Raw genomic sequence first — 19,336 nt, 5'->3', positions numbered from 1 at the left:
ATGGCTGCCAAAATATTCAGGTCAGATGGCAGGCTGCTGGCTGATGGTGTAAGAAGCAGAAGTCAGAAGATGAGGAGGATGATGCAGTATCGAAAGGGAGCTAGCTTTGCCAGAACATTTATATATATTGGATGCAGATACAGCCCCAAGGAAAGAGATGGGCTTTCTTCTGGTTTAAAACTGATTAGTTGTTCACATCAGATCACAAAATGGAGAGTGATTAAATCTTACAAAGAGCTGTTAGTCCAATGTCTATTGAAATATTGAGAATCATAACCTAGCTAGGTTGACACATAACATCAACCATCCCAAGCCTGACAAAAACTCAAGGAAAATATGACAACCAGATTAAAATATCTAAGTGCAGTTGTATGAGAAAGGAATTGAGTTGTAATCTGGTCCTAGGTAGAACAAAAACTTGGAAGATGGAGATACACAGAACTTAGGAAAAGTGTGAGTATTTTAGTTGCTCAACACTGGACTAGATATATGTTGCAGTTATTTTAGCTGTCCAACACTATTCCTTAGGAAATAGTGAGTTTTCTGTTTTGAATTATTCAAACAAAACTAAGCATACTATGTTAGGGATGTTAGAATAAAGATTCGTGATTGTATAGAGATTGGACGAAAAGGCTGGTAAGCTTCTGTTCAGCTCTAACATCCAATGCATTATAAATGTTCACAGTAGTCTTCTTCATAATAGCCCAAAGTGAAAATAATCCACATCTTCATCAATTGAATAATAGATAAGTAAGTGTGGAATAGCCATACAATGGAATATTATATTATATTATTGGGCCATAAAAGCGAACACAGTGCCGATACATCCTACAACAGGGAGGAGCCTGGGAAACAGTATCCTAAATGAACGAAGAAAGTCGCAGGTGAATATTGCATGATCCTATTTACTTAAACTGTCCAGAATAATCAAATTGCAGAGACAGAGGTAGAGTAATCATCGCGAGGAGCTGATTGAGGGTCACAGGGGCAAAATGGAGGAGAGCAACTGCTAATGGGTGTAGGGCTTCCTTTTGGTGTGATGAAACGTTTTAAAATTGACTGTGTGGATGGTAGCACAATTCTGTACGATCATATCACAATCTGTGCTAACACATTAAAAACCACTCATGTATACTTCTTAATGGTATGGATTATTTAGTATGTGAATTATACAACAGGACTTCAAAAAGTTCATGGAAAATATTGATTATCTTTTACTCTTATTTTTCCTACGAACTTTTCGGGGCCCCCTCCTATCTTCATAAGATTGTTATATATTTTTTAAAAGGAGCACTCTGAAGGGGCTTTGGAGAAAACAGTGCATGAACCTTGGTGAAATGAGGCTTCTTTTTTGAGAGCGCCGAAAGGAGAAAAGACCTAGGGCGAAGGGGTTCATGAGAATGTAGCTCAATGAGGAGGGCAGAGTAGACAGCAGGGGGCAGGAAGGGACTCAGTGGTGGGTGAGCCTGGGGAAGAAGCGTGTCTTAAAAAGGAGAGAGAAGCACAACTGGTAAAGGGCTGTCTTGCTTCAAACCTGCTCTGCATGAGAGCATGGCTCTCTCCCTCCTCGCTCCTCCCTCCTCCTTCCTCTCCTCTCTCCTACCTAGGTCCACAGAGTTAAGGGAACTGTTTTTCCTCCCAGCTCCTTCATCTTATATTAAAAAGACTTCTGACTACATGGTGCTTGGCTATCAGAAAGATTAGAATCTGGGGTCTTAAAGGCTTACTTTAAAACAAGCAGCCACCTAAGTGTGGCATAAACTAAGTCCAAATGGAAGAAGTACATCGGACTCTGTGGTCAAAAGATGATCAAGAATAAAACCCAAATTCCACGAAGGGAATGATATTAGAACACCCGATTTACAGAAGGCATGGATGGCAGTGGAAGCCCCAACTCCATTTGCAGTGTTCCCACATAGATTAAGATTCCTGTGAATTCCCTCTAATCATAGTCCAGGCATGTCTTGCTATCAGAGAGCATTGTAAAGGTGTAATTAGGTTAAAATGTAATACTTTATCATTTGCTTACCCCTTTGGCTCATTTTAAAGTTGTTTCAGGTTTTTATATTTGTTGCTTTCTTTTTGATTGAGGTTTTTCTGTTTTGTCTACTCGTTGTTGGCTTCCTGTTTGTGTTTTGTATGGTTTTCTGTCTATGAAATCCAGTGTAGGTAAATCTTTATAGACAGTCACTAGATTATAATTACCTAGGGAGCCCTGATTACATATGGTTACATGTTGGGTTGCTAACTACAAGGTCCACAGTTCAAATCCCTGAGCCGCATGTTGGGAGAAAGATTTCTGCTCCAGTAAAGAGATATAGTTTTGGAAACTCACAGGTGGGCAGTCCTATGCTGTCTTAAGGAGTCCCTATGAATCACCATCAACTCTATGGCAGTGAGTTTGATATTTGGAGGGGCAGGGCAGGGGCAGTTGTGGGGAAATGGGGAGCTAACAACAATTAACACAGGAAGAAAATATTCTGAAATTGATTGTGGTGATGATGTCACAACTCTTCTCAATATAACGGAATGATCAAAGTGCATGATATGTGAAGTGTACACCAATACAACTATTTTAAAAGGCTTCCTTGCTGGATTCTGTCTTCTGACATACTCTCTCTCCTTTTTACTCGTGCCTGCCAGTGTGGTTTTGGATCCTCGACATACGCTTGTTCTTCCCTTTCACTATCATTAACAAGCCAGCTTCTGGCTGTCGTGTTCTTGAGTCCTTGTGACCTTATCAGAAAGGTTTATTATGAATAAATGTGAGGGAGAGCAGTGTAGCCACTGCTGCTAAGCAGGAAAATCCTGTACAACACAAATGTGGACAAAGCAAGCTGACTTTGTATTTATTTCAAGCGATTTACAGAATTAAGAATTTGATCACATCCTTAAAAGGGTTTTTTCTGTTTTCGTCGTTATTTTAATGCATTTGCATTATAGTGCAAAAGAATAGGATATTGAAAGTACCTTGGACTGCCAGAAGAAGAAACCACTCTGTCTCGAACGTACAGCCAGAATGCTCCTGAGCAGCACGGGGATTAGACTTTTGGCTTGGTATTTTGGGAAATTTTCAGGAGAGACACGTCCTTGGGAAGGGACAGTATGCTTGGTCAAGTAAAGCGGTGGCACAAGAGGGGGAGACAATCGACCTGATGGGTTGACACAAGGACTGCAACCAAGGCTCACTGTCACAGTGATTGTGAGAAGGCCCAGGACAGAGCAGTGCTTGGTTCTGGTGTACACGGCGTCCCTGTGAATTGGAAAACACTTGACCCCACTCAGAAACGACAGCAGCAGCGGCACAGGTTTATGTCTTAGTCCAGGGCGGTCTAAAATATCCTCCGGCTTTTGATCGAACTAAAACCGATGCTGGACTTTACAGCCATTCACCCTTCAATTTGTTCCTTTCTTCACTCATTTAGCAAATATTTATGGAACACCGGCTGTGTAGCAGGCAACTTGCTCAGTTCTAGAAATGTTGGGGTAAGCTTGAGAGAATGCTCCTGGTTCTCACGAAATTTATAAATATATCTGAGAAGATAGATGCCAACACAGGTTAAATTAATCTCTGGGAATCTAGTTGACCCATGTCATTTAATTAGCTCTCATTTCAGAAACCTTTCATTTCTCATTCAGAAGTCAGAAAAGCATGCTTCATCTCAGCGGAGCTATAACTCACACGGTATCGCCTTCCTGGAGATTTTCCACAAGTGCAGGGAATTTCCATGATTCTAGAGCCCTTGGAACCCATGAACCGAAGCAGGGAAATGGCAGTGTGGCTGTGTGCCAGGCCCCAGGGCAAGTTAACTCGTACTGGGATTTCTTACGTGGTTGTTCTGTGTCTCCTCTCTCTCCATGAAGAAAATGGTGTGTACTGATCTCCCCACTACTTTCACCCAGTCTTCCTTAAGGATTCCTAAAATTGATTTGATAATTTCCATGAGTAGGGAAGGCCACCGTGGGTTGGGCATTTTTTTTGACTACTGTAATCACTGAAAGCTCTTTAAGAATTTATAACTAGATCATGGGGCATCACCCCCCTGAAGCTTAGAGGTTTATGGCAGAGAACTCAGCAGGGTTGTAGATAGAATATGGGAAGAGGGGAGCCCCACAAGTCCTGGTAAAGACAGATTGAAAGAGTCACTTTTGACTCAGCCTTCCTGGACAATATTAAGAGAACTTACTTCTATTGACTGCTTAATGGAAGTTTAAAAAACCATTCACACGTATGCAAAAGGAAGGTGGAAAGAGCCACCGTTTGTCCCAAGTTTGATCTGCAAATACAAATTTGTTTCTTTGCTTGCAGGCCTATCTGGACCGGAAGGAAGGGCCAGAGAGTCATGGAGTAAATACTATTATCCATTGTACTCGGAGTTACAGGGAGCAAAATGTTTATACTAAATTTACACTCACCTGGCTTTAAGCTGGTGACCCTTTGGGCTTTTTCAACAATAAGGTGACTGAGTAGTTAGTAAATACAATGGGTCCTGAGCACTGGTGGTTTGAAAATACAGTGGGTCCTGAGCAGTTTGGTGGCTGCTAACTGAAAGGTTTGCAGTTCGAACCCACCAGCTGCTCTGCAGAAGAAGATACGACATCCTGGTCCTGTGAAGACTGACAGCCTTGGGAGGCCGATGGAACTGTTCTACTCTGTCCTGTAGGATGGCTAAGAGGCTGAGTGGGAGCCACGACAATGAGTTTGATTTCCAGAATCTCCTTCCTGACACTGGGGAAAGACCAAGGTCTTAGTTTAAAAAAACCCAACAAGCTAGGTCCACACTCTATAGTATAGAAGTAAATGGGTCCAGAGAGGAAGGTGGAATTGATGCTGAGCCCAAAAGCTAGGTGATGCCCAGCTACTCTCCCAACTGCTTTGAAAGAGATCACATTAGAAAGTCCTGGAGGCTGCAGAAAACCCAACCTTATAAAGAGACCAGACTGGTCAGCTAGAGACCGATGGAAACCCCGGGATCATGAACATTACTCACTCTGTAGGCCAGGAAATGAACTCACGGCCATGGTTCAACTTTCAGGCAAACAATCGACAAGTCTATCAGGGACTCTACCACTAGGCATATGCACACCTGGAATAACTAACTATTCGGATTCAAAGGGGATCTCTGACCCACGGATAGCACTCGGAAGGGTTAGAAAAGAAGGAACAATGGGAACAGGGAGACAGTGCGATGAGTTATGTTATATTATAGGGATTGTAATCAATGCCATGAATCAAAAGGTTTATGAATTGCTGAATGGAAAACAAGTCTGCTTTGGAAACCATCATCCACGGCATAATAGAATTTTTAACAAATAGTCACACACATGGAAAGGAAGGTGGAGAAACTGCATTTTCCCTCAAGCTTGTCTACAAACCCAGCCATCTTACGCGCCTCTTCCCCCGGCTTAGCCAGTCTCCGTTCTCGTGTTAGTGTCTGGGAGTGATTAGGGTGTCAGGACAATGAAGAGTTGGACACAAAAGGCCATTTGGAAGAAAGTTTTGAGTCGTGGCTTCTTCTCAGTTGTGACCTTCTATTGTCCTTTGAATTCGCTGGATGCCCCTCTCCCTAGATCTAGAACCCCTTTTGCACATCCATTGCTGTGGTAAGACATATTTACGTCGTGCCTTTGCAGCTTTAGCTCTTATAAAGGCAGCAGTGAAAATCTCTGAAGTGTCACATCAAAGAAATATTGGCCTTACCTCCCCAGCTCGGGAAAGCAGTGCTGCTGACAACAATCAAATGGTGTGAAACATGCCCTTCCTGTGACAGCACTTCGGGGTCCCACTCCTGGTCACTGCTGCATGACTTGCAGGGGGGTTACAGACTGTCCATCGCAGGGCCAGCCCCACAGGAGACCCATGAAGCCACCTCGGCCAGAGCTGCCTCCAGGTGTGTGCCCATTCAGGTATGGCTTGCTGGTTTTCAAACGTGTCCAATGGGAGCATATCTTGGGAGTGACCCAAAATTAGTGTGGTTGAATATATTTATTGTGATAGATACAACTTGAATCAAGCAGTGTCAACTGGAAGGTATGGGGTAAGCGCGCCTAATTGGGGATCCTGAAAACTGGTTACAAGCTAGGTAGTCATTTGAAGATCATTGTAAATTCCTTTCAGGTTGGTTTGTTAGAGCATGCGCAGGGCTTCAAGGTTAGTCAGGTCTGGAAACAGTCATCAAGGACATGCCATATATCCTAAAACAGCTTCCAGTCAGGTCCTGGGGTTTCTGCTTCTGGCACTTGACGGCATGTAGAGAATTTTTTCAAAAGAGCCAAATGCCTAAGGCTTAGCAGTCTCCACTGAGCGGCTTACTAGGTTATTGGTTGCAGGTGACTCCAGGATACGCAGTTCCTTTAAGGCTCGAGGTTCAAAAGGACATCTAAGGGCAAATGTCCCCAATGGGCCACTTAAACCCATGGCCCCAGGAAACGAGGTTTGGGAAGAATTAAGACAGTTTCTCAGGACCCTGGTTCAAGCCTTGTCACCACACTGATTTCTGGATGTTTTGAATCCTCAGGGCTACAGAATCCAGCCCTGTGTATTTATAACACATTTCTTCAGATGAGTTTCTGCAGCCCACTGATGATGGATCTAAGGACCGCTCTTTGGAAACCACTGATCTATGTAACGCTCTTTGAAAAGTATTTTGCCTCCAGGGCTGTAGGCTGATGGAGCATGAGTAAACTCTTCAACAGAGATAAGTTGGTCCTGTGTGTGTGTGTGTGTGTGTGTGTGATCTTAGTCCTGAGAATCTGTCTTGGTTGGGAGTGCCACCCCTTGAGAATATGCTGTGTGCCCACAGTGATCAGTGTTCCCTGACATGGGCGCTCCCTCTCCGCAATATTGGGACCGGGGAATGGCGGTGGGAGCAGCTCTGGGGTATGAACTGATGAGCACCAGTGGGAGCACCAGCACCAGTGGGAGCACCGGCATCAGTGGGAGCACCGGCATCAGTGGGAGCACCGGCATCAGTGGGAGCACCGGCATCAGTGGGAGCACCAACTGATGGGATATGAAAAGGTGGCATGGAGCAAGACTGACAGAGTTGTCCCTAATGTTTTCTTGTTTATCAGCTCTTTCTTAAAGTTCATCAGTTGTTCCATTTGTTTTCACAAGTTTCAGAATCTCGCTTGACATCTACTGTGGTCTCTTTCTTTCCTGTCTTTTAAATAACCGTGTGCTTTCTTCATGTATGATGTTGACTGTCATGCCAAATTTGTCTAAATTTTGGTCACTGTTTGGTTATCGATGGGGCTTGGAAAAGAAAATTGCTGGAGTCTTATATTTGAGCTTGGAGTCTCTACCTCCTTCCCCGTCTTTCCCCCATTCTGTATTCATCATGCCTTCGGAACATATGTTGAATGAGCAGGATATTCCAGGGGACCCCAGTGCAGAATAGACAATACAGGTTTTAGAATTTGTGTCACTGCCAACTTGCCTGTGGTATTTTCTTCAGGTTTTTAATTTTTTGAATAATTACTTATCATAGTAGGTTATGCCATTATATTATTGTGTCTGCAGATTCCCTGTTCTGTAGTGCAAGGATGGGGAATATCCCACTCTTGTATAAAGCCCTGGAAATCAGCAATATCAGCTGACATCATAAGTACTGGAACTAACGGCTCGGGTACTTAACTATCACTTCATTTAACATGGTAATTTTACGCAATGTTATAGTCAAGGCACTGTCCTTGTGGCCTTTGAGCTTGTAAGAATGAAATCAAGGAACAGAGGCGGGGTATGAGGACAACAGAGGTGATAATAAACTGGGCTTATTTACTCTTTTAAGCTCTTAGCAAGTTAAGTGTTGTGATCAGCCCTATAACCCTGTCAGGTAGTTGCTATACTACATTATTTTACAGATGAGAAATTGAGGCACAGGGAAGTAAAGGAAGCAGGCAGAACCCCAGAAAGAGACAGCACACTACCAGGCTCAAGCAACAGCCGACCAAAGCCACTCTCTCTTGTCACTAAGTGGAGGCTAGTCTTTCATAGATTTGAGGGGAAGCAGAGCTTGTTGTAAAACTGATGAAGACATTCAAAATCAGAAACTAAAGCAATTATAGAGATTCAGAATTTTCTATAAATTACAGTTAAGCACCAATACCAAGAAATTCAACCATCCTCAATTGTTATTTCTATAAAGCCCTCAGTTAAACTACCCTTCAGATGTAGTTATAACTAACTTTCTGGGTGTATTGGGCTCTGGCTGAAAATTATTCGCAAGACTTTAACCCAAGCAGGCTAATCGAGAAGCAGATCAATTTAGAAAATAGTGTCTTTTTAAAGAACTCTTCTTCCTCCCTACACCTTTCTGTATTACACTTGGCCCTGTGGGCTGAGAGGTGGACGAGGGATCAGGTGTTTCCATGAGGCATGGGATGTTTGTTTGTTTTGTTCACTGTTATGTCATCAGTTCTTTAGCCCATATTGGAACATAGTATATGCTCCATGGAAACTTATTGAATGAGTGAGTACATGACAGAGGCGAAGTATGAATAAAGCATGGTAGAAAGTAAGCATAGTAGGCACTTACCCTCCTTAACCCCTGAATTTCATTCTTTATGTTCCTCACCCCATAAGGTTCCTGAGCCATTTCTCATCTAGATCGTTCTCCTGTGACCTCCAGCTGGTCAACGTGGCTTCTGCCCTACAGTGAACACTCAGGAACAGACAATGTTTACTTAAAAGCCTCACTAAAACAAAAGCTAGAATAAATAATACAAAGAGCAGGAACTAGAACATATAATAACAAGAATAAAACGTTAACAAACTAAAGCGGCCTGCTTGGCTTCCTGAGCACTGACTTGTACTATGCCAGAGAACATGGAAGTCTCATAAGAAATGAAGTAATGGGCAAGTACATGAGCCATGAATTCTGCTTTTGGTATAGAATCCCTGATTTGATGACTCCTCTCCACCCCATTTACCCCATCTACTACACGGAGATTTGCATGGAAAAAGGCAAACATTTCTGCTCTCATCTTAAAATCTTAGGAGACTTGGTGCTTCTACAAAAAAAGAAGTTCTGGTCCTTAAAAAACCTGAAACAAAGCTGTTTAACAGAAGAGAAGGTGAGAGTTTATCTAGAAATTCTAGACTCTTTATCAGAGCCCCACTTACGAAATCCTCTTCTAAGAGTTGTAAGAGCCCCCAAAAGAATGATTTTTTTAATTTTAACAATTTATTGGGGCTCATACAATTCTTTTCACAGTTCATACATATACATACATCAATTGTATAAAGCACATCTGTACAGTCTTTGCCCGAATCATTATTTTCTCTTTTCTTCTTTTACATTTTATTAGGGACTCATACAACTCTTACCACAATCCATACATATACATACATCAATTGTATAAAGCACATCCATACATTCCCTGCCCCAATCATTCTCAAGGCATTTGCTCTCCACTTAAGCCCCTTGCATCAGGTCCTCTTTTTTTTCCCCCTCCTCCACATTCCCCCTCCCTCATGTGCCCTTGGTAATTTATACATCGTTATTTTGTCATATCTTGCCCTATCCGGAGTCTCCCTTCCCCCCTTCTCTGCTGTCCCTCTCCCAGGGAAGAGGTCACATGTGGATCCTTGTAATCAGTTCCCCCTTTCCAACCCACTCACCCTCCACTCTCCCAGCATCGTCCCTCACACCCTTGGTCCTGAAGGTATCATCCACCCTGGATTCCCTGTGCCTCCAGCCCTCAAATGTACCAGTGTACAGCCTCTGTCCTATCCAGCCCTGCAAGGTAGAATTCGGATCATGGTAGTTGGGGGGAGGAAGCATCCAGGATCTGGGGGAAAGCTGTGTTCTTCATCGATACTACCTCACACCCTAATTAACCCATCTCCTCTCCTAAACCCCTCTATGAGGGGATCTCCATTGGCCGACACTTGGGCCTTGGGTCTCCACTCTGCACTTCCCCCTTCATTTAATATGATATATATACATATACATATATACATATACACATGTATACACATACATACACACACTTATATCTTTTTTTTTTTTTGCATGATGCCTTATACCTGGTCCCTTGGGCACCTCGTGATTGCACTGGCCGGTGTGCTTCTTCCATGTGGGCTTATTTGCTTCTGAGCTAGATGGCCGCTTGTTCACTTTCAAGCCTTTAAGACCCCAGACACTATCTCTTTTGATAGCCGGGCACCATCAGCTTTCTTCACCACATTTGCTTATGCACCCATTTGTCTTCAGTGATCCTATCATGGAGGTGTGCAGTCAATGATATGATTTTTTGTTCTTTGATGCCTGGTAACTGATCCCTTTGGGACCACTCGATCACACAGGCTGGTGTGTTCTTCCATGTGGACTTTGTTGCTTCTGAGCTAGATGGCCGCTTGTTTATCTTCAAGCCTTTAAGACCCCAGTCACTATCTCTTTTGATAGCCGGGCACCATCAGCTTTCTTCACCACATTTACTTGTTCACCCACTTTGGCTCCAGCCGTTGTGTCGGGAGAGTGAGCATCATAGAGTTCCAATTTAATAAAAGAAGGTATTCATGCATTGAGGGAGTGTTTGAGTAGAGGCCCAAGGTCCTTCCGCCACCTTAATACTTGACCTATAAATATAGACACATAGATCTATTTCCCCATCCTCCTATATATATTTGCATGTACATGTCTTTGTCTAGACCTCCATGAATGCCCTTTGACTCCTAGCTCTTTCCTCCATCTCCCTTGACTTTCCTCCTGCCCTACTACCATGCTTCATCGCCACCTGGGCTAGAGTATACCTCTTCTCTAAGCAACCTTACCCTTGATCGTTTCCCACCAGGCCTGCCACTCCCCCTTCTCTACCATTTGGGGTTCCATGTTTTTCCCTTGTCCCTGGGTTTGTTAACACCACTTCCTTACCCCCCCTACCCCCCCACCCCAAGTCCCCCCGGAACTGTCGGTCCCGTTGTTTTTCGTCCAGATAGTTCATCCAGCCTGTCCTATTCAGACAGACCTGTGGAGTCACTAACATGCACGAAAACTAGACAGAGGAAAACAAAGCAACAGTATACAACCAGACAACAAAACAACAAAAACAAACCACTGACAAAGAACAGAACAAAAAAGAAAAGAAATCCTCCTCTTGCACAATTACAGGTTAGTGTCTTTCACCCCATGTGTTTGCTGTCACGGTGTGTTTGTCATGCAGGCATTTTGCGTGTCTGGGAGCTTGTCAGTACACAGAGCAACACGTTCCCAGTCTCCGTGTGTCCTGTCTGGGTAACTCCTCAATCCCAGATGTCCTTCACTTTGAGCACTTACCCATCCTTAAAGATCCCATATGATGTTATCTCAGTTTTCAAGTCTTCACCAACCTCCTCAGCAAGAGTTAATTATCTGGTCTCCTTGGTTATCTGTCTCTTGTGCACAGAAGAAACATTTATTGTCAACTCAATGGATGAGTGAGCCAAGAAATCTTATCTTACTCCTCTTGGTAACTCTAGCCTTTTGCATGGAAGCTGCCCTGAAAGTTACGTCACCATCCCTCAGGGAGGTCCGTGGAGCCCTCATAGCAGAGTGGGTATGCATTGGGCTGCTAGCCACATGGTCAGCAGGTAGAAATCACCAGCCACTTCTCTAGAGAAAGATGAGGTTTCCTACACCCATAAATAAAGAGGTACAGTCTCAGAAACTCACTGGGGCAGTTCTACCCTATCGCATAAGGTTGTGATGAGATGGAATCAACTTGATGGCAGTGAATTTTGTTTTGTTTTTTTTTGGTTTATTTTTGAGAATAGAGGTTCAATAAATGTTCAACTCAACTAAATGAATGTCATCTTCATTTAGTTTAGTTTATCTTCATTTAGTTTTCTTCTCCTTGATGTGATCATTACATAACTAATGTTGCTGGGCACTTGAGAGATCAACTGTTCTTTTGTACTATGCAATATAGAAATCATCCAAAGGATGGGTTTTATTGACTATTTGAAAATCTCCAATACCGGGAAGCTTACTATTGCATAACATAGTAGGATCTATTTTGGACCTCTCAAATCATTGGCAAAGTGTTCTTCAATATTGGGCTGAACATTGATGACTTATAAGTTTATCTATTGGTCTTATCCCCTCTCCTCCTGCCACCTTACACACATGCATACACACTGCGAACTATCCAAAATAAGTTTGCTCCCTCTCCATATGGCCAACTCCAATATTCGAAAACAACTATCTAGTCTCCTTTAGCATTATCTTTTGAAAATTTAGGCCTTTCAACACTCACTTAAACTTTAACAAGCTCTTATATTACATGGTTTCTAGGCCATTAGGCATTGGGTGGCTAATTGCAAGGTCAGCAGTTCCAATCAATCAGCTGCTTCTTTGAAGAAAGATGAGTCTATTTGCTCAAGTAAAGACTTGAAGTCTTAGAACCCCTCTGTAGGGTTGCGTTGAGTTGGAATCAACTCTATGGTAGTGAGTGTTCTTGGTTTCCTAAAGGGCCATTTCTCATCCTGGTATTTCTCCTTTAAATCTTAGTCAATGTCACTTCCACCATGTACTACTATGGTACCAACAAGGGCAAAATCACAGTTATTACACCTGTTTTTGTTTTCAGCTTTACAAGTGCCAGTCCTACGTTAGGGCCTGAAAATTCCAAGATGACAGGACCTTCCAACAAAAAATACCTGGAGGAAAAGACATATTTCACTTGACAATTGCTCCCAGACCCTGCCCATCTGATTTTCATTGTGGTGACAGGGATAGATGCTTTCCCCTAGAGATTTGATTGGGTGAAAGAGTTTGGCTCCTCTTGGCTTTTCTTAGCTGAGGTGTCCGGGCTATTGGGAGTGAGGGGAGGAGTGGTCCATGGCATCGCCTGGGGTGCACAGTCACTGGCAGAAATTGAGGGTCTGCAGTCACGGGCAGAAATTGTGTGTGTGAAAGAGTCATGGGTAGTGCAAATGGTTAACATGATTAACACACTCTGCTGCTAACAACACGGTTGGAAGCTGGGGTGCCCTCAAGGGCACCTCGGAAGAAAGGTTTGGTGATGTTCTTTTTAAAAAAATCAGCCATTGAAAGCCTGATGCAGTGCAGTTCTCTTCTGATACACATGGGATGGTCATGAGCAGAAAGAACTTGATGGCAATTGGCTCTATGTGTATCTGTGATTCAGAGGTGGAGGTGTGTGTGTGTGTGTGTGTGTGTGTGTGCGCGTGTGCGTGCACGCCCGCTCACAGAGTGACAAAGTCAGAGTATAGTTAGACTACTGGAAAAGGCTGACACAAGATTGTATTGATTTCCGAGACTTCTTGGGATTGCTAAGGTGGATTACCCACTTTTGGAAAGCCACCTCAATGTGTATGCACCGTTGCCGGTGCGGTGCACAAGACAGTTAAACAGTCTAGAGTAGATGCCGAGTACTAAGTACCGAGAAATGAATGGACGAAGATTGAGGCTTCAGTGGTTTTCACCACAATGGCGGCAGGAGAAATGCCAACACTACAAGAGTCACATATTCCAGACAAAGAGTGCTTTGAAAGAGGCCTTCCCTCCTTCCCCCAAGTTGTTGCCTTGAATGTACTTTCAAGAGGAGTCTGGAGCTAGCACTATATTTCCCAGACTCAGCAGTGATTCTTGACTTGGACACGTGCATAATGAAAGTATGAGAAAACACGTTTAAATGAGATGCCCGAAACAACATGCAAACAAACAAAAATAAGTGAATGAAAGGAAGCAACCATGGTGAACAGAGGTCATTTGAATAACACAGAGCACAGAGGTCATGGGTTTGCATACGGGATGCAGGAGGAGGGAGGCTGGCCAGATGCCTAGAGATGAGCAGGCCTGGGGTTGGAGGGTGGAAGGAGGCAATGGGGCGAGGCTGAGGTGGGATTCTGCAGACTGCGGTGGCGGCAAGTATTCTGCCCGTTGTGTGTGTCGCTTGAAGGCAGAGATCTCTGCAACAATGTCTATTGGGGGCTTTGAGGAGTCCAAAGCCTACTCTGATGGTGGCAGAGCAGCAGGAGACCCTGGCTCTAGTTTCTTCTCTGGAATTAGATCTAGTGAAGGGACAATCTGACCAGTTGAGGACCAACTCACTGACCATTCCACATATAGGTTGCATGTGGCATGAAGGACCATAGCAAAACATCAATAACTGTGTTGCCTGGGAGTCTTTCAACATAAGCGGAGTGAAGTTAGTCTGCTGTGGACTCAATCTTGACTCACAGTGACCCTGTAAAGGGCTTCTGCGACCGTAAATCCTTAAAGGAGTAGCTAGCCCCATCTTTCTTTTGTTGAGTAACTGTTGGATTTGAGCTGCTGGCCTTGTGTTTGCTAGCCTCATGCTTACCCTGCAGCACCATATGTATTAATATATAGGAGGGGTCTTCAAAAAGTACAAGGAAATTTTTCTTTGTCTTTTTATTTTTACCATGTACTTTTTGAAGCCCTCTGGCATTACTTGTTTATGGTGATTAGATTAATGTAAGGTTTACATAAAAATAGACATATCAGTGAAATAAACTCCGCTGGAAGCTAATCTTGAATTACATAAGCGCTCCATATATGAAAGGAGTCAGAGTGTTGCAGACAGTTAACATATATTCAGCTGATCACTGAAAGGTTGGAGAAGTGGGTCCATCCACAGGTGATTGGAAGGAAAAACCTAGAAATCTGTTTCTGACCAAGCAACCATTGAAAACTCTATGGAAGACATGTTTACTCGGATATATACGGGGTCACCACAACTCTACTTGATTTTTTTTAATTTTTTGATTTTTTTCCCACCGTAATATATGAAAGAGGATGTACTAAAAATAAGGAGAGAAAGAGATGAGTTTTACTCACCACCAAATTCCTAATGCCAAGCAATGGACCTCACACCAAGTACCAACGAGAGAAGAATGAAAGATTGCTCACTGTGGGGGAAACCAGCCCCTCACAGGTCCGATGGGCACAATTGTACGTTTAAGATGTATAAAGATTATAGTAAAGTCATAGAGAATAAGAGGGCTAGAAGAGAAGGTAACATGAAGAAGTCAGACACATTTCATGGTAGCATGCTCAACTCCTGAATGGCCATGATCTCACCAGTCAGGTCAGCGCACAGCACGGGCAAAGAGAGCAGGAGAGTCTCTCTATTTCTAACCAAGACCTATGTATATTTAGGGACATGATTACAGCTAATGACACACGTCACAGGAATGGGCTGTACAATAGGCATACGTGTGACTGGAAGGGGATGAGCTAGGGGTGTACCTGTGACAAGATGGGCGGACCCTAGATTCATGATGGCAACCTAACCTTGGTTACCCTTGAGTGGGCTTGGCCTCCCTGCGCTCTCCTTCAGGGAAACAATCTACTACTCTTATCAGAAGAGAGTGAGCCCTATTTGGGTGGGACAGACTATACAGTCTGATTGCTCCAGATGGCTGAGAACCCCCAGGGAGAATAACCTCTGACCTGCTTGCAGTGACCTCCAAGTGTATAATCATTTGTCATGTGTAGCAAGCAGCTAGGTTTGGCATATATTTGGGGGAGAGAACTTGGGAGAAATCTTTCGGTATCACACAACTCACTGAATAATCACTCGATCATTGTATAAGCTATTTGAAATTTGACAAAGAAAATGTCTCTTTGGAAAACTATCGAGGACCTGATGCAAGGGGCTTAAGTGGAGAGCAAATGCTTTGAGAATGATTGGGGCAGGGAATGTATGGATGTGCTTTATACAATTGATGTATGTATATGTATGGATTGTGATAAGAGTTGTATGGGTCCCTAATAAAATGTAAAAAAAGAAAAGAGGAGAAAAAAATGATTAGGGCAAAGACTGTACAGATGTGCTTTATACAATTGATGTATGTATATGTATGAACTGTGATAAGAATTGTATGAGCCCCAATAAATTGTTAAAATTAAAAAAAAAAGAAAACTATCATCTCCTAACACGCAATAAAATGAATTCCAGGTTAATCCGAGTTTAAAGTAAATACTTTAATTTTGAAATAACTGGAAGAAAACATAAGATTATTTATTTGATGTAGAAAAGGATTTTCCAAGATTAAAGGCAGCAAGTAGAATTATAAAGAAAATTAATTGATTCACTCATTCAAAATGGAAAGCTTCTGAATTACAAGAAGGAAAAAAGGAAAGGTGATTGGAAATAGTTACTGTGTTAGGCTGGGTTGACTAGAGAAACAAGCCCAGAGATACGCACGTGTGTGAGAGAGAGCTTTACATCAAAGAGATTTGTATATTAAGAAAACATCCCAGCCCAGTCCAGATCAAGTCCATAAGTCTGATATTAGCCCATATGTCCGATACCAGTCCATAAATTCCTCTTCAAACTCAGGCACCACATGCAGTGATATTGAATGTAGGAAGATAAAAAGTCAGTGGGTGGAAAGTTCTGTGGATCCAGTGGTTGTGGAAGCATCTCAGCACTGGCATGGGTCTCCATGTGGCTGCTCCAGCTCCAGGACTCTGGCTGACGTCAGCATAGCTTCATGTGGCTTGTCAACAGGAATGTGAAGCAGAGAGTGTGTGTGTCTTCTGCCTCCAGGGAGGAAGACAGGAGTTCCCAGAATCCTCAGGAGAGAGCCTGGCCCACACAGAGGCATCATTGGCTATGGCCTGATTGACAGGCTTGATGCCAGCCCTTCGCTCAAGTTGAGAGGAGATTAAGTAGCTGCCACAGTTACAAAAATATTGCTAGGGTCTTAGGGGGATTCATAATTAATATGCCACTTTACATTTTCAAATTGGAACCCATGTGGTAATTAAATGGAAGTAAAATATTACTTTATTGAGGATAAAAGATGGATTAGAGTCTGTACAAGTCTTTTAAAGTTTTTAGAGCAATGTTTCCCAAAGTGGGCAAGACCACCACCAGTGAGAAGCTGGAAGAATCCAGCGGGAGAGGGGCAGATGGAAAAGCATATATCTACACTCTCCTGGATTATGGGATAGTATTTCCAAAGTTTTTCATTTCCAGGGGGGTGCTGAGTCATTGTTTTTTCTAAAGAGGGGACAGTAGGCCACATAAGTTTGGGAACCTATGTTTTAGATTATTATAGTCTAGTACTACTTTCCCTCAGTTGCCCTCTGTGTCACTGGGTCACTCTGGCCTGGTATAGTAGCTGCCAACCACAAGGTCAGCTGCTCTGCAGGAGAAATAGACTTTCTACTCCTGTAAAGATTCTAGCCATAAAGAAACACACGGGACCAGGTCTGTCTTATTGAATAGAGTCATTGTGAGTCAGAATTGACTCCATGGTGGCGAGTCTTTAACCCTGTCCTAGGAAGAGTAGGATTGCTACCACTCCTGTTCCGTCTTTCTCTCCAAACCCAAGGGACTATAGTAGATGTGCTTTTCCCTTAAATTTCTTTTTCAAATATGAGGTCAGAAAATACAAAGTTACGATTCTAAACGGATTGTGGTGACGGTTATACAACGCTTCCTGATGTGATTAACTATTGAATAGTGTGATATGTGAATTATATGCCAATAAAACTATTAGAGAAAAAAGAGAGAAGGCAAAGTTATTCCCAAATAGGATGTGTTATGCAAGGGTGACTAGAGATAGAAATCCAGAGACACTCATATATGTATAAGAAAGAGCTTTATATCTAGAAGTAATCATACATCAGTAAAACATCCCAGCCCAGTCCAACTCAAGTCCATAAGTCCTATACTTGTCCCTAAGTCCCTATTCAAGGCTCACGCAAACACATGCAATGATGCAGAATGCAGGAAGATCACAGGCCGGTGAGTGCAGGCTGGTGGGTGCAGAGCTGTGTGGATCCAATTGCAGTGGCCGCATCACAGGGCTCGCACAGGTCTCAGAGTGGCTCTCAGGCAAGAAGATAAAAGTAGAGAGAGAGGGGCAGGCATCTGGAACCAGCATCCAGAGAGCCATTTACCTTGATTACACTTCCAAAGGAGATCATCAAGCTGTGACCTGATTGACAGGCTAAACTCCACCGTATCTTCTTATAGGCGCCATGTTGGCACACACACACAAACTATCACAAAGGACAAAGTAAAAGCTGTAAACAAACTAGCAGGAAAAGTCCCAGTAGATGCATAGGTTAGGGACATAAAAAGAGGAATGACAAATGTCTGAAGAAGAATTCAACCTCAGTCAAAGCTATCCAGGTAACACAGGTAACAATTTCAGGTCAAAATCTGTACCCGCACAAACATGAAGACGCTGCCAAGTGGCATTGATAAGACCTTACTTACTGCCGTTTAAATTAATAAAAGTTTCCATTATTTTGGAAAAAAGATATTAAATTATTCAAATCTTTGAGTCAATTATTTAACTTAAATCAACTCAAATGGTTGCTTTTTAAAGGGTGGAGTCCTAAGATGTTTTTTCTTGATAGAAACCCAAACTAATCAGATATTAAAGGACCCACTGGACCATACATATTTGTAGTTCTTTCCGTTATTACCAAACCAAACATCCCCCCTTTCAAAACCATAGCTTAATAAAGCCCTTCTGACTCCATCATACATGCTTAGATGTCCCAGGGTCTTATCAGCTGAACTCGCGTTTGAGTCTGCTAATCTTTCTAATATTATTAGAGATGTGGCAATGTGCCTTGGACCACAGATATTGGGGCATGCTTACTTTGGCACAATATTTACTGGTTTGCATTCAATTTTTTACCTAAATTTTTTGTATCATCTATGTTTTTCCTTGGGCCTTCCTATCAGTTTATAGCTTTTGCTTTCAAATTGACATTATTGCCTCATTATTTAATATGCATCTCTTGAATACCAATAGATGCTGAGCACTGCGTTAGGTATCAGCATCTCGATGGTGAAGAGACTTCATACTATATGACTGAGTATCTAATTCAGGGGTTCAGCAAACTATTGCCCACAGACCAAATCCCTCCTGCTGATTTTTTTCTATGACCTGAAAGTTAAGCAAGATTTTTACATTTAACATGTAATAAAATTAAAACCAAAAGTGTATCCAGGGCTGCCTCATCTTTCTCCCTTCCTGTGGGTGATGGATTTGAGAGCTGCTGGCCTTGTGGTAGTTCTGGGTATAACCAATTACATTAAGAGGACTCCTGATAAAAGTCAAAAGAAGAATAATATTTCGTGACACATGAAAGTGATATGAATCTAGAATTTTAGTGTTGATAAATAAAGCCTTATGGGAAGAAGGTCACATTACTTTGTTTTATGTTCCTTAACAATGAAAAAGTTGTTTTCCTGTTATAGTAACGGAATTGAGTAGTTGCAACAGAAATTCCATGGCTGCCAACGTCAAATAGTTACTATTTGACCCCTTTACAGGAAATTTGCCTGTTTAGTAGGATAAACAGAAAAGAGAAAAGGAAACAATAAGAAAAAT

The sequence above is a fragment of the Tenrec ecaudatus genome, chromosome 1, assembly GCF_050624435.1.
Source record: "Tenrec ecaudatus isolate mTenEca1 chromosome 1, mTenEca1.hap1, whole genome shotgun sequence".
Lineage (NCBI taxonomy): Eukaryota > Metazoa > Chordata > Mammalia > Afrosoricida > Tenrecidae > Tenrec > Tenrec ecaudatus.
Note: the sequence above shows the minus strand (reverse complement) of the source record.